The 15,165-nt window shown below is 43.1% G+C and overlaps 1 long non-coding RNA gene across 2 annotated transcripts in view; it reads right to left on the reverse strand.

The window, feature by feature from the left end:
- Positions 1–15,165, reverse strand: part of LOC137544181 (uncharacterized) — a 65,911-nt gene that overhangs the window by 4,780 nt on the left and 45,966 nt on the right. The window lies entirely within an intron of this gene.

Here is a 15,165-nt window from a genome sequence, read left to right on the forward strand (position 1 = left end):
GGGGGGGGGGGATAGTTTTTCTGATTAGAAACATCAGTTTGGACAAACCTCACCAACACATTTAGGGTGAAGAATCCATATGAATTAACAAGTAGCTCTCCTGAGATCTGTTCTCCTGCGCTGCTTCATAAACAATTCTTTTCATTGTGTTTCAAAGTCGTGTTATTGTGAATATTCATAACAGCTTGGAAGCATATTAAATTAATAAACAACACTCCTCCTTTAAGCAAACTATTGGTTTAAATCCATTCCTGCTTCTAAAAGCTAGCGTGAACAGCCCTGCTTTTGACTGGAGGAAGAAAGAAAAGGGAGATAAAACCTAATGAGTAATGAAAGATATTTAGCTGTTTGATGTAAAACTTTGTATTGCAGACTGTGACATCCTTGTAAATGAGTCCCAGCTTTGTTTTCATTCATTTAGGTTATCTTCTTTCTACAGGAAATCATTAATGAAATTAATCCACTGCTGTGAGCGGCTGTGGCAAGGCGTTTGAAGACGCTCCTGCTAGGCAAGTAATTGGTGATCTTCCCAGAACTGCCTTTTCTTGGGAGAGGGTCCCACAATAAATCCTTGTTCAGAAGATCCAACAAACGACACAAGGTTAACCTGGTGCTACTTAACATCACAATTTGATTGAAAAATACTGTGAAGAACTACCTCTTTAAAAGGAATTACGAAAAAAGAATACTGTAGGGCACATCTATCAAGCCACTTATGATCTATATCATCCTAACCCCGCTAGGAATTTATGCTCTAAAATGCCAACTGCTTGTGTCTCACATTATGATATAAAAGCCATATTTTTGTGCTGGGTCAGTTTATGTAATTCACAGGACAACATTCCAATTATTATTTTATTTGGTGTATTTATACACCACCTGCATAGCATGGTGTGTTGTACGTAAAAAGCTATTCAGGGGTCTTCTGTGTGCTCTATACGGTGGGAACTAGCGACTTATTAAAAAGTCCTGTTGCCATTAACAGGGTCAAAGATGACGTTTTAATAAGTTACATTGTCGGTAAATGGTTAAAAAATGTAAGTTTACTTTATGACTAGCTGGTCCCATTTGATATTTTATGTTTGCATTCCATTTTTATCAGAGGTTAGGGCTTTAGTGCATAGTTGTTAGCATCTGTTTTGAATACAAGGTGTGTATGTTGCCTCTAGGTGTGTATATTGCCTCTAGGGGGCTCTGCACGCATCTGTTGGTGGGCACTCAGATGCGGCCTGTTTTTTAGATGCGCTGCCATTTCTCCAATAGTAGTTTACTTTGCTTACTTATATCTCTATCACAACCGCTAAGTCAACAGGTACATTTTCAGATCTATATATGTTTTGAATGAAGCCCACACAAACCTGGCAAGCCCCTGAAAAATGCTTGTAGATAGTGTCACTGTGGGACTAGCACCCAATACCCCAACTACGCTTATTGTATGGCAGACATGCTGCTAAAGTGCAGGCCTGAGGTGTTTGTAATGGTACATAATGTAAATATGTGACATGATCGGGGAAAGGTTTTGCTTCTGTGAAAGTTGCCTAGTAACCTCCTTCTGGATTGGTAGCTTTATTAGTTTTTTCGCCTTGAAATTGTATTTTTTCCACAATCCCTCTGAGTGATAACTATCCCCAATCAGAAAGTAGGAGTGAAACCCGCCAACACTAGAAGGTGCTGATATGTTTTTCATTTATTTTCAAGTACGCAAAAGATTTGGAAACTCTATTAGTTAGTCGTCTAGGTGTTTTTTGGTGAGATTTCTCTTATATTTTATCTCATTTGCTCCTATCCAGTGATACCTAGAGCCTTCGCTTTAACCGCTAGAACAGAAACGGCAACAATAATTTGACAGAGATACAAATCATATCACCCTATCGACAATAAAACATATTACTGTATTGGCTATTTTTAATACAAACTTAAAAAAAGACAACACCTTGAAGGAACAGACATACTCATCTAAGAATGTTTCTATTGTTACTTTCTCATATTTTTTTGTCTACATGGGTGCGGCTTGTTACTCACCGTCATCCAAAATTGTTTTAAGTCATAGAGAAGTGCTTTCTTACCAGTTCATTGTGTGCTGAAGAAAATACAGTACATTTCAATTGTGTGGAGGGAGGATTAACCTGTTGTAAACAGGCAGTAGTTTAGAAAGTACAGCATTGAAAATAACTTTTTTGACTCTATTTTTTATTTGATTAAAGTGGATCCGAGATGAAAAACTAACTTCAACAAGTAACTTGTCTATATATCTTATCTAAAGTTTAGATCACACAGCAAATCTAGCTGCAAACAGCTTCAACAGAATATGATTATTTCTTCTTGTGATACAATGACAGCAGCCATGTTGTTTGTAAACATTACACACAGGCAAGCTTATCTGCATATTCAGCACTCAGCCTGTGAAAAAAAACCTAATCCCCACTCCTCCTCCCTCCTCCCCTCTGCCTTTGAAATCTCTGGTTAGTAATACCTCCCCCTCCTCCTGCCCAGACTGAGCTCCTATGAGCCCTTGCTACTGTCTGAATATGCCAATGCTCTCCGGAAAGCAGTGGGCGAGGCTTGTTTAGTTTATAGGGAATTAGAGTATTAAAACATAAATAAAAAAAAGTATTTGGCTTGAGGAATGCCCTATAAACAATAGGAACAATTATGCATTGAGTAAAAGTTCACCTCGGATCCACTTTAATGTTAAAATGTGTGAAATAAATCATCTCAAACACTACGGTAGATTTATGTTTTGTTTTTTGGGGTTTTTTTGTACATTTTTTTTAAAATACCATCCCGGAGCTAATAAGGAGGAATTGCATTTTAATATCGTCTGGTTTTTTTTTATGTTTTACCATATTTGTAATCTATTTTGCTTTGCTTTTATATTAACCACTTCACCACTGAGGGGTTTTACCCCTTGAGCACCAGAGCAATTTTCACCTTTCAGCGCTCCTTCCATTCATTCGTCTATAATTTTATCATTACTTATCACAATTAAATGAACTATATCTTGTTTTTTCCACCACCAATTAGGCTTTCTTTAGGTGGGACATTATGCCAAGAATTATTTTATTCTAAATATGTTTTAATGGGAAAATAGGAAAAATGTGGGAAAAAAATTCATTATTTTTCCGTTTTCGGCCATTATAGTTTTTAAATAATGCATGCTACTGTAATTAAAACCCATGAAAATTATTTGCCCATTTGTCACGGTTATAAAACCGTTTAAATTATGTCCCTATCACAATGTTTGGAGCCAATATTTTATTTGGAAATAAAGGTGCATTTTTTTCAGTTTTGCGTCCATCCCTAATTACAAGCCCATAGTTTATAAAGTAACAGTGTTGTACCCTCCTGACATAAATATTTAAAAAGTTCAGTCCCTAAGGTAACTATTTATGTATTTTTTTTTTAATTGTAAATGTTTTAATTTTTTTTCTTAATTACAAAAAAAAAATGGGGAGTGTGGGAGGTAATGAGTTAATTTTTTATGTATAAGTAATGTATTTGTAAATGATTGAGGGCTTGTTTCCACTGTTGCGACGCGATTTCGGCCGCATTCCGACGCTTGTAAAAACGCATGCGGATGCGTTTCCACATGCGTTTTTACCCGCGATTTCGCCTGCGATTTCGCATGGCAGGGTGCCATGCGAAAGTAACCATGACACTGCCAGGGCTAAATAAAATTGAAAAAGGTGCGAAATCGCACGCGAAATCGCGGGTAAAAACGCATGTAACAAACGCATGCGTTTTTACTATTAAATACATTAGCGGCGATTCGCACGGATTCCCGACGCAGGCGAAATCGTTGGCTCTTTTGTGCGTTTTTTTCACGCTAAAAAAAACGCACCTCAACAACGCTACAGTGGAAACAGGCCCATCCACTTGTATTACATGTGCGGATCTGCATGCGTTGGACGCATGCAGATTCGCGATAGTGGAAACGAGCCCTGAGGGTGTAGTTTTATTATTTGGCCACAAGATGGCAACAGTAACTTTTTGTTTAATGCGACCTCCAAGCGTCCTTCCGGACGCTTGGAGGAAGTACTAGGAGGCTGGGAACGTTTTTTTTTTTCCACAATGATTGCACTGCTTAGCGGAGAAGCAGCGGATCATAGCGGGGCTTAGATCAATGAACGGGAATAGATTTTCCTGGCAGCGTGTTTACGAGCGGGAGTGCGGGCAGCGGCAGGAGCGCGGAAAGTACGGATTTCTCCGTCCCTGGGGGTGAAAGGATGGAAAAAGGGGCGGAGAAATTCGTATGGGCGGGAGTAAACTGGTTAATCTGCCTTAACCACTTGCCGACCGCGCACTCATACCGCGCGTCGGCAAAGTGGCAGCTGCAGGACCAGCGACGCAGTACTGCGTCGCCAGCTGCAGGCTGATTAATCAGGAAGCAGCCGCTCGCGCGAGCGGCTGCTTCCTGTCAATTCACGGCGGGGGGCTCCGTGAATAGCCTGCGGGCCGCCGATCTCGGCTCGCGGGCTAAATGTAAACACAAGCGGAAATAATCCGCTTTGTTTACATTGTACGGCGCTGCTGCGCAGCAGCACCGTAAGGCAGATTGGCGATCCCCGGCCAATCAGCGGCCGGGGATCGCCGCCATGTGACAGGGGACAGCCTGTCACTGGCTGCACAGGACGGATAGCGTCCTGTGCAGCCCCGATCACCAGGGGATGAGCAGATAGGAGAGGGAGGGGGGAATTTCGCCGAGGAGGGGGGCTTTGAGGTGCCCCCCCGCAACATGCCAGACAGGAGGAGCGATCAGACCCCCCCCCTGCACATCATCCCCATAGGGGGGAAAAAAGGGGGGCGATCTGATCGCTCTGTGTGCCAGCTGATCTGTGCTGGGGGCTGCAGAGCCCACCCAGCACAGATCACAAAAAATAACGCTGGTCCGTAAGGGGGGGTAAAGGGTGGGTCCTCAAGTGGTTAAATATAGTAATTCATGTATGAAAAAAACAAAAGGAAACCTGTTTATCTGTAAATATAAACATGTGCAGGATGATCGCAACATTACTGATAATTGTATCTGTACATTTATTGGAGATAATCCATCAAAACCATCAAATTAATCTGCAAGGCACCCTATAAACCTGGGAATACTTCATGGCCTAGTTATACATAAGTTAGTTTGGAAGAGTTCTGAGTTTAATGTATTCTAGCAGCTTATTGGTTAGCTTGTCTCTAAATTTCCATAGAAGCCATATATTACTTAAATGGGAGTTAACAACTTGGAAAGAGCTGTATGCAAGTAGGATAAATTGGTCTTCAAATTAGGCTGAATTTCTGTGATAAACCAACTGTTCTGCATATATAGCTGGCCACAGGGGCATAAAGTAATGCTTTGCCTATCTCATTCTGCAATTTTAAAAGAGTTGAGCATTGCAAACGCAGCAAAACATTAACTTACCTAATAGGATGGCTCTGCAGTAACTGGGTCTGGTTTGCTGAACTGCTTCTTAGCACAGCAGCCCTCCCCTCCTCCCAGCTAGAGGCCCTACAAGCTGCAAGTACTGACAAAGGGTCACCTTTAGAATTTTATGGACCCCATTTGTGGGAAACCTATGGGCCCATGTTGACACTTGACTATATCTTAATTAGATGGAGAGGCTCTCCATTGGTCATGACTTATTTCCAAAAAAGCTAGTTTATTGACTGTAATGCTGATCCTCTGCCTTTTTAAAGTATACTGTGGTCACTAAATATGCTGCTTGCGCAGTGTGGGCCTAACACAGCAACAGTGATGTGAAAAGCTTTGGGTGACAATGTCAGGTGACACAACATTTTTACAGTACAGTGCGGTCACTCAATCACTTTATTTTAGCACACTGATTGGTATGGCATTATTTTTGTAAATCAAAGGGGGGGGGGGGGGGGGGGGTGTTGGAAGGCACACGCCATACTAATCACTGTGTCCAAATACACAATGGCCTCAATTCTGGTAGGGTTTTTGAGCAAATTATCTTCATTTACCGCATGCAGCAATGACATTTAGCAATTCTGGTAGATTTTAGTCATGTTTTACCGCATGCAGTAAATTATGCGCTCATTTGTGTGGTAATTTGCATTCATTTTACCAAAAATCGCTATTCTCATGGAAATTAGGGTGCATGTTAGTACATAATTTATTGATCAGTTTAAGACCTGCCTGTACCTGGAGGTAAAGTCAATTTGTATGCATTTTGCAATTTTTGGGTAGGAGCACACTAGGCAGAATCGCATATGTATTTTCCACTATGTGCTATGGAAACGCATATGTGATTCTGCCTAGTGTGTTCCTACCCTAAACTGGAGTTCCTATTGCTGTTTTAGGGGAGTTCCTATTCAGGCTGTGCAATGGAAAAGTATAGTAAAACTCCCAATATTTACTGCATTTTTTTTTTATAGGGGATGCCTATACATATACTTTTCATAGATTGCTACATAATCAAATACACCCTCCTTCCCTCAAAACAAAAATCTTCCAAAGATTATCCTAACTTATGGAAGACAATTACAGACTACTACCACATGCTTACCGCTGAAATACTGCACTTTTTACTGCACTTTATGCATTTTCCACACGTTTTACCGTATGTTAGGTAATGTGGAAGAACCTTTCAGTATTGCAAAAGAAAAAGGAAAATATCACATGAGATATTATACGGACAAAGCTAAGAATTGAGGCCATTGGTGTTTGTCACTGTCCCACATTTACTTTAACTGGCTAATGAAAGTTACGGTTTAGCGCGCAAGGGGCCTTTGCTTTAACTACTACTACACGCCAATGGGCGTGGCCACGGCGGCAGCCCCAGGACCGCCTAACGCCAATTGGTGTCAAGTCCTGGGGCTGCAGTTTGCAAGCGATCGCGCGCAGGCCGCACACGCATCCCCTGCTCGGGGGGGCGGAGCTCCACCCCGCCTTTAGTCTCTGAGCAGACTGTTAGACGGCAACTCCACCGTCTTTTCTGTTAGTACAGTGCTGCGATCAGCAGCAGCGTTGTACTGGGGACAGCCGTGTGACACGGCTGTCCCCCTGGGGCACTTGAGAACAATCGGCTCTAATAGGCAGAAGCCTATGACAGCCGATTGACAGGATTGGCCGGCTGGGGGGAGGGAGGGATTTGTAAAAAAAAAAAAAAAAAAAAAAGTTAAATAATATAAAAATAAAGATATAAATATTTATTAAAAAAAAAAAAAACTTGGGGGGCAATCAGACCCCACCAACAGAGAGCTCTGTTGGTGGGAGGAAAAGGGGGGGAGGGAACACTTGTGTGCTGTGTTGTGCGGCCCTGCAGCTTGGCCTTAAAGCTGCAGTGGCCATTTTTGTAAAAATCTGCCTGGTCTTTAGGGGGGTTTACCACTGTGGTCCTCAAGTGGTTAAGATAAGTCCTACAAACTTATCTAAGGATACGTTCTACAAACTATGGAGTCAAAGCATTCCACACCAAAATGCACGCTGTGTATTCTACATACATCATGCAGTGTGGAAAAAAAATGAGGGGGCAATAATTATATAAGCTACAGTAAACTTTCTTTATAGCAAACTTCAAGGGACCTGGCCAAGTAGTTTGTTATACCAGCAGTTTAGTCATACATTGCATATGCATACAGGCACACGGTCGGTCGGGACCCGAGGACTGAATTTACTATAGCCAGAGGTTTGCTATAACGATATTCTACTGTATTAATATTTATATAGTGCCATATTTAGTGCTGTACATAGTAGAAATCTACCATTTATTTACCATATATATGTACAATATACAGTATCTTGGGATGATTGTATTTATCTTTTTCAAACAAATCTACATTTTGTCACATTGAGAAATACTGTAGTGTAGTGGAGACAAGGTTAAATAATTTTTCACACCACTATGCAAGCGTTAGAGTACCCTGCAAGCTCATAGAAAACCAGAACTCCCAAGAGTGTGTAAGGGGCTAAAAATGACAGAAAAGCCCTCTTACTGGGATATGAAAAACAGATGTTTGCCTTCTTAAAATGGAAGGTATTTGCAATTATTCAGGTTGGAGTGAGCTCTGAGATGTCTCCCAGTGCATCACTGCTGAATATGCAAATAATCTCTTTGATGTCCCTGAAAGCTAACCAAACCTATATGCATATTCAGCAGTGATGCACTGGAAGACATATCAGGGCCCACTCCAACTTTAATAATTATAATATGAAGAGAAGCTTGAATAGAGGCGCCAGAATAGAGTAAAAACATTTTAAAAGGGCGGCAGTGGTGGGCTTACCTCGCCAACAAGTAAAACACTGTTGATTAAAGTTCAACAAAAATACCTTTTATTTAAGTACTCCACAATGCAACGTGTTTCACATGTTCTATCCCGCTTCATCAGGCAATCAAAGGAGTAAAAACTAGTACAAGTCTGGGATCAAGCCAAATGGCACTGCCTCTGAATAATTGTAAATCCCTTCTATCTTAAGAAGGCAAACTTCTGTTTTTCTCTATACAAGTGAGTTTTTCAGCTACTGCTGAGCTGATGACCGACTCTATCTATGTCACCTGATTAAGGGCTAGTTCACACTGTTGAATCTCTAGCGTTTTTAAAAGCGCTGTAAAAGTGTGCAAATCCTATGTGAGTGTTCTCATGAGCAATGAGCTTTTTTCCACTCGCAAACGCGGTTCCTGCACCATTTTGTTGCTCAATTGTGCTTCAATGCAAGGTATAGGAAAAATCGCAAATCACTATGAGGGCCAATTCACACTTGAGCGTTTTGCTGGCGATTTCAGCAAAGCACTGAAACACTAGAGCTTTTCAAAGCGCTAGGGTAATAAAGGTCTATGGCCTCGTTCTCATTTGGGCGATTTGCGCTAATCGCCGCAAATCGCCCAAAAATGCTAAACGCAAATGCGTAGCCTGCACCATTTTCAGGCGATTTCCCGGTGATCGCGGTTTAGTGCGATAGAAGCGCAAAACGCGATCGCTAAAAAAAATCGGCAGGTGTGAATGGTGACTTTTTGCCGTTAATCGCCAAAAAAATGCCAGAAAAAAACTCTAGCAAAATTGCTAGCGTTTTGCAATTAGCAAGTGTGAATGGGCCCTAAAAGCTCTTTGAACTGTGATTTTTTATTTAGGCAAATTTGCTTTAAAAGATTTTTTTAGGCAAATTTGCTTTAAAAGATTTACTACCTGTCTGTCTGCACACACAAAAATTGCAAATCACAAAACAAAAACAGTTGCAAAAAAAAGCGCAAAGCGTACAAAAAACGCCAGTGAACATTTCACAAAATCGCTCACAAACGCAATTAAAGCACTTGTGATTGAGCTTGCAATTTGTAGTGTGAGCAAGGCCTTAGAGTGGGAACAAATGAAACAAACAATTAAAAAAACTTTAGCAACTATATTTCTATATAAGCACTCATTTCTAAAATTTATTTTTTTCAAATATTGTTTTCTGAAGTAAAGAGGCGCAATCTAAACCAAGTTTAGCTTTCGGAACCTCTCTGAGCAGATTTCAATAGCTTTGGCATTCTGATCACTGATTAAAAGGACAACAAGAATTAATGAATAAAAAAAGCTTTTGAGGCCCTGCTGCCCTTGATGTGTGCCACATGCAGATGTATTGGATGAAGCCAGACTAGTACCTAGGGTTCAGAGAGCTTTTGACCCCGTTTCAGAAGACAACCAGGCTTTTTAGCTATTCAGAGGTATTTAAAGCTACCTCTGGCACAAAAAAAGGAAAGCAGGAAAATTAGCTCATTTTGTCCTCTCCTTCACTGATGAGAAGAATGACATGTTTTTCAGCTTACAGTCCTTTCATGTCAGACGCGGTGTCCTTGCAAACTAGTAAAGGAAAAAAAAATCACATAATGAGTTAGGCAGCATCATTCATAATAAGCAGCAAGCAATCCAACACCAAAATCCTTTCTCACGCTATTTCCTGCAGAGCGCGATTCTATGGACGCCTGGAAATATCCAAACTCAGTGCTGTGTTTGAACATCCCTTATTACTTTTAAAAGCCTCCGATCTGGCCTTTTGATTTGCTCTTTGATGCTGTTTAGAAACTTTCTTGGTGAGTATACAGGAGAAAGCGATGAATATATCATCATTTCAAAGTGTGTGATATCAAACATTCCTAGTGCCGCACACACCATGGAGGCAGGAGGCCCAGAATGCTTTTGAAAAGTGAACTTCACAAACATTGTTTATTTTATTCCTATCATTTGGATGACCTTGCTCTTCTGGAGAGGAGCCCCCTTCTCTTTATTATTCTTTATCACAGTGCCTGCTGTGGAGGGTTTTGTCCCTTTGCTTCTGCTTGTCTTTTGTCAATCAAAGCACATCCCGCAGTCCCAGTGTCCCATCTGCGTTGGTTTGAGATGACAGGTTTGATAGCTGGTAAACATTCTGTTTGACTTTATGTGGTTATACCATACAATATTTAACAACAAAAATAGGGATATTTTCACAAACCTGAATGTTTCAATAAGACAAATCCAAAAGTGCCGTACTGATTGTAGAAAACACAGATTAAAGGGAAACTATTACAAATAACTTGAATTTTAATAATGCAGTGATGGTGACAAAATCTGTGTTTTATAAAAGAGAATTTTGTTTCCTCATTACTGACAAGGTTGTTATGATTACTGATGTGCTTCTTGTTTTCCCGACAGGCTTGTGGCACATTATATTCTCCAACATGGGAGATTAAATGCAGCTGTTCTAATACAAATCCCTATTCCTCCCTCTGAGGCTGTATATACAAGTTGAGTTGATTTATCCTAACAGCTTCCACAGCACCTATGAGACCAGCACAGGCAAAGGGCATCCCCTATTAGTACCTACCAGCCCTTAGAGCAGCATATCCCTCAAGGCCCTTTTAGTCGAGTGCTGTAAAAACAGTACAGGAGATTTGGGCACAGCCAGGGCCACTATAGGCATACTAGGAATTACAGCTGTAGCGGCTCTCAGTGAGTAATTTGGGCGCCGTCAACAGACGGAGCACAAATTACTACAAAAAACACTGCAATTCGGCCGCCAGCAATAGCTGAAAGCCGAATTACATCTTTCCCCCACTATCCATGGCGGCCTGTAATTAACGCCACCGGGACTTGTGCAGGAGCAGGGGGAGCTGTTTATCGGCTGTATCCTGCACCCAATTCGGCTGAATTATAGGTATGCCTCTTAGTATGAACTGTAGGCACTACCATAGAAAGCTCCATGATGTGTACCTCTCTGCTGTAAACTGCTCATGTGCAGTACATATAGCAATAAGTACAGTGTATATAGAGTGAAGAGGTGGTATGCCACTGCCCTCCCTATAAACCAACCTGGAGGACACTGTTTATGTACTGTGCATGTACCAATTAAGGCATGTGCAGATTATAGCAGAAAACCTGTCCTCAGTGGCACCTAATGTTTATACAAGGAAGTTTTTGTGGAATACCTTGCTGTATGGCCTGCTAAGGCCTACTAGGATATGCCCACTGCCTCTGCTGGACTAATGGCCATTGTGGGAGCTGTTGGAGAAAAAACAATATAATTTCCACAGCTTCACAGGGAGATATAACTAAAATAAGTACCAGTAACATTGCTGTATGCTGCCTGCGCACATCAATTTTTTCCAATGTTGCAAGAATCAATCCCATTATGTTGTGTCAAATCCCATGATGCAGTAGTATTAAGAACTCAAGTGAGCTACACAAAACAACTTCCGTCAATAAACTGGCAGGGGACAGAGGAGCAGCTTGTGGTAGAATGAATAGGCATTAATTACAGGGGCAGAAAGAAAAGACTACAGAGAAGTCTCTTAAATACTGGGGAGGTGGGCACTTAAAGCATTGGCGGGGCCCCGGGGAAAACACTATTTGCAGGGTCACTAAGTATTTTGGGGAGGGAGCACTAATTACAGAGCAGAGTATTTCCCCAACCTTGCAGTGCCCTCCCACATATCAACCTACAACATATCTGTCATCCATCTTTCTGACACTTGTTTACCAACCACCTGTTGCCTGCCACATATTTCCTCCCTACGTCCTCCAGGACGGCCCTCCTGAGATTGTGTGAGTCTCCCCTCCCAAGTCGGAAACACCTGACAAGAATTTAAATAACAATTAGTATAAATCCCACCTCCTCACAATCTCCCCCAGTTTTTTGTTTGTTTCCTGGACTCGTCACGGAAGCGCCTTGGAAGCGTTCCTGGTGGTGGGGGAGCCTATTGGCACCCACTAGTGAGGCCAGGATTTCTGTAAGAAGTATGGATAGAGGAGCAGTTTAGGTCAGCACTGGGTGCGACCTAGCTGGTGGATGTGGGGGCAGCCATACCTCTTTTTCACTTGTTGGAGTGAGGAGATCGGAGGATTTCTTCATGGCCACTGCTCGGACTGTCCGTTGGCAGCTGGGTGCACGCTGTATGGCGTTTCCGCATCAACGTTACGGAAATGGGTTGGAGCACGCCGGAAGTGATGCGGAGAGGATGCGACGCAAGGCGGAAGTGTGGTCGCATGTATTAGAGGCGGCCCGAGCACACAGGTCGGCTTTGCGTTCCGGCCAGGCTCAGCACGCTAGAAGGACCACGTTGGCCTGATCTGGTGCCGCCTACAGCGAAAGTAACGGACCACCCAGCACGCCTGATACACTGCACGGAGGCAGTGTCACTCTGCAGGGGCTATGGAGCAGTCAACAGAGCCCGCTCCAGAGGCACAAAAGACATCTCCGGCTGGCTCGGAGGAGGCGGGGCAGCAGCCGGTAAGATGCATTTACAGTGGTTACAGGCTTGATGTATTGTGGCTTGTCAGCTGAATGTCCCTTGGAGTCCCTTGTATATATTTCTTTGTTTCTTGCAGAAACTACTTAAGAGCGCAGGAAAATCTGTTAAGTGTGCTAAATGTGGTTGCAGGCTACCTGAAGGGACTACCAAGACTTTATGTATAGACTGTTATAATAGATCAAAGTCACATACCCCTAGGCCAGAAAGCACTACGGTAGCATTATTAGACTTGATGAAGTCAGTGAAGCAGGAGCTAGCTACTACATTTTCTGCATTTAGAGCTGCACTACCTCCTTGCCCGGTACAAATGGGTCTGGTATCTCAGGCACCTGCGGCCGTGCCTCCAGTGGTCACTGCTCAGCCAGCGGTAGTTACCTCCCAGGGCCAGGTTCCCCAGTCCAATCCTGTTCCCCTAGTCCAGGCTCTTCCTGTACCTATACTTCCAGAGGTTCCTGTCAGGGCAGGAACCTCACAGTCGGGGAGAATCACAGATACCTCTCCCTTGTCTGTGGAAGAAATATCTGATGAGTCTGAGGAGGGAGAGCTGGTCGAATCAGACCATTCAGGTTTGGGGGGGGCCAAGATTCCTAGGTATTTGTTTGAAGCTGAAGACACCTTAGAGCTCTTGAAGGCGGTATATGATTCAGAACAGATTGAACAGCCTAGATCCTCCTCTACTCCTCAGGATGACATCTATAGGGGGTTAGAGGATCGGGGAGGTCTAGTCTTCCCAATTCATAGAGCAATCAAGAGTGTTATTTCTGCCCAGTGGAAGGATCCTGAAGGTAGGCTTTTTGTGCCGAGATCCTTCAAGCGTCGGTTTCCCTTTGATATTGAGGAGCATGAATCATTATTTAAGTGTCCACGACTAGATGCCCCGCTCTCCCAGTGCTCAAAGGATACGGATTTATCGTTTGAGGATATGGGAGCCTTAAAGGACCCAATGGACAGGAAGGCTGAGGCCCTTCTCAAGAGAGCTTGGGACTCAACATCGTTTTCCTTTAAGCCGGCCATTTCCTCCGTATGTGTAGCCCGCAATCTCGATAAGTGCATTCGGGGACTCCAAGAACGTTTGGAGGATGGCACACCGCATGCAAGGATCTTGGAAAGTTTACCGGTTATAATTAAATCGGTAGCATTCTTAGCGGATGCAGCCACGGAGAGTCTTAGGGCTTCGGCTAAAACGGCAGCATTAATCAACTCGGCTCGCAGAGCCGTTTGGTTAAATACTTGGGAGGGGGATGTCACTTCCAAACAGAAACTTTGTGGAATGGCGTTCCATGGTAATCTGTTATTTGGGAGCGATTTAGATTCCGTCTTAGAAAGATCCTCCAATAGAGCCAGGAAATTTCCGGAGAAAAAGAAGAAGGAGAAGCGGCCCTTTCAGAGCAAGAAGCCCTTCTTCAGACAGGAACATAGGCGGTCAGAAGGGCAGAGACAGAATAAGAGATGGACTTACAACGCAGGCAGAGGTAGACCATTCTTGTTCAACAGGTCTCAGCCAAACTCCGCCACAGCAAAATCCGCAAAATGACGGACAAATTCCGGTGGGGGGAAGACTACGCTACTTTGTGCCAGCATGGCGAGAAATTTCAAAGAGCGAGTTTATCCTAAGCTTAATTCAACAGGGGTACAGGATAGAGTTTGTATCTCCCCCCCCCCCCCCCCCCCCCGGTTTGTGGTTACACCGATCTCCAGGGATCAGGTCAGAGCGGCAGCACTGATCGAGTCAGTCTCTTCCCTTCTCCTCAAGAAGGTTATTCAGCCAGTCCCAAGGCTGGATCAGGGGAAGGGGTTTTACTCGACGGTATTTTTGATTCAGAAACAGTCGGGGAAATTTCGAATGATTCTGAATTTGAAACCCTTGAACCCTTACATTGTGGAGAAGAGATTCCGGATGGAAAGCATTGCATCGGTCCGCAACCTGATGTCTCCAGGAGCTTTTCTTGCTACGGTGGATCTGGAGGATGCTTACCTCCACATCCCTATTCATCCTCTCTTTCAGAAATTTTTGAGATTCGCGGTTCGAATGGGAGAATCGATATGCCATTTTCAATATCAGGCTCTCCCATTCGGAATATCGTCGGCCCCACGGATATTTACGAAAGTGGTGGCGGAGGTCATGTGTTTTCTACATCTCCACAATGTAAGAGTTCTTCCTTATTTAGACGACTTTCTTTTTATGGCAGAGACGCGAGAAGCCTTGCAGAAGGAGCTAGGTTTTTCTCTGCAGCTGTTTCACAGACTAGGATGGATAGTGAGCTCGGAGAAGTCTCACTTGAATCCAGTTCAAAGCTTAATTTTCTTAGGTCTCAAATGGGACACGACGGTCAGACGTGTCTTTTTGCCAGAGCCAAAGGTGGACAGGTTGATAGCAGAGGCTCAGGAATTGAGGTTGAATCCTCAAGTTTCCCTGCGCAAGTTGGTGTCGGTCCTGGGTCTGATGTCATCTGCC

Source organism: Hyperolius riggenbachi, chromosome 2 (genome assembly GCF_040937935.1).
Source record: "Hyperolius riggenbachi isolate aHypRig1 chromosome 2, aHypRig1.pri, whole genome shotgun sequence".
Classification (NCBI taxonomy): domain Eukaryota; kingdom Metazoa; phylum Chordata; class Amphibia; order Anura; family Hyperoliidae; genus Hyperolius; species Hyperolius riggenbachi.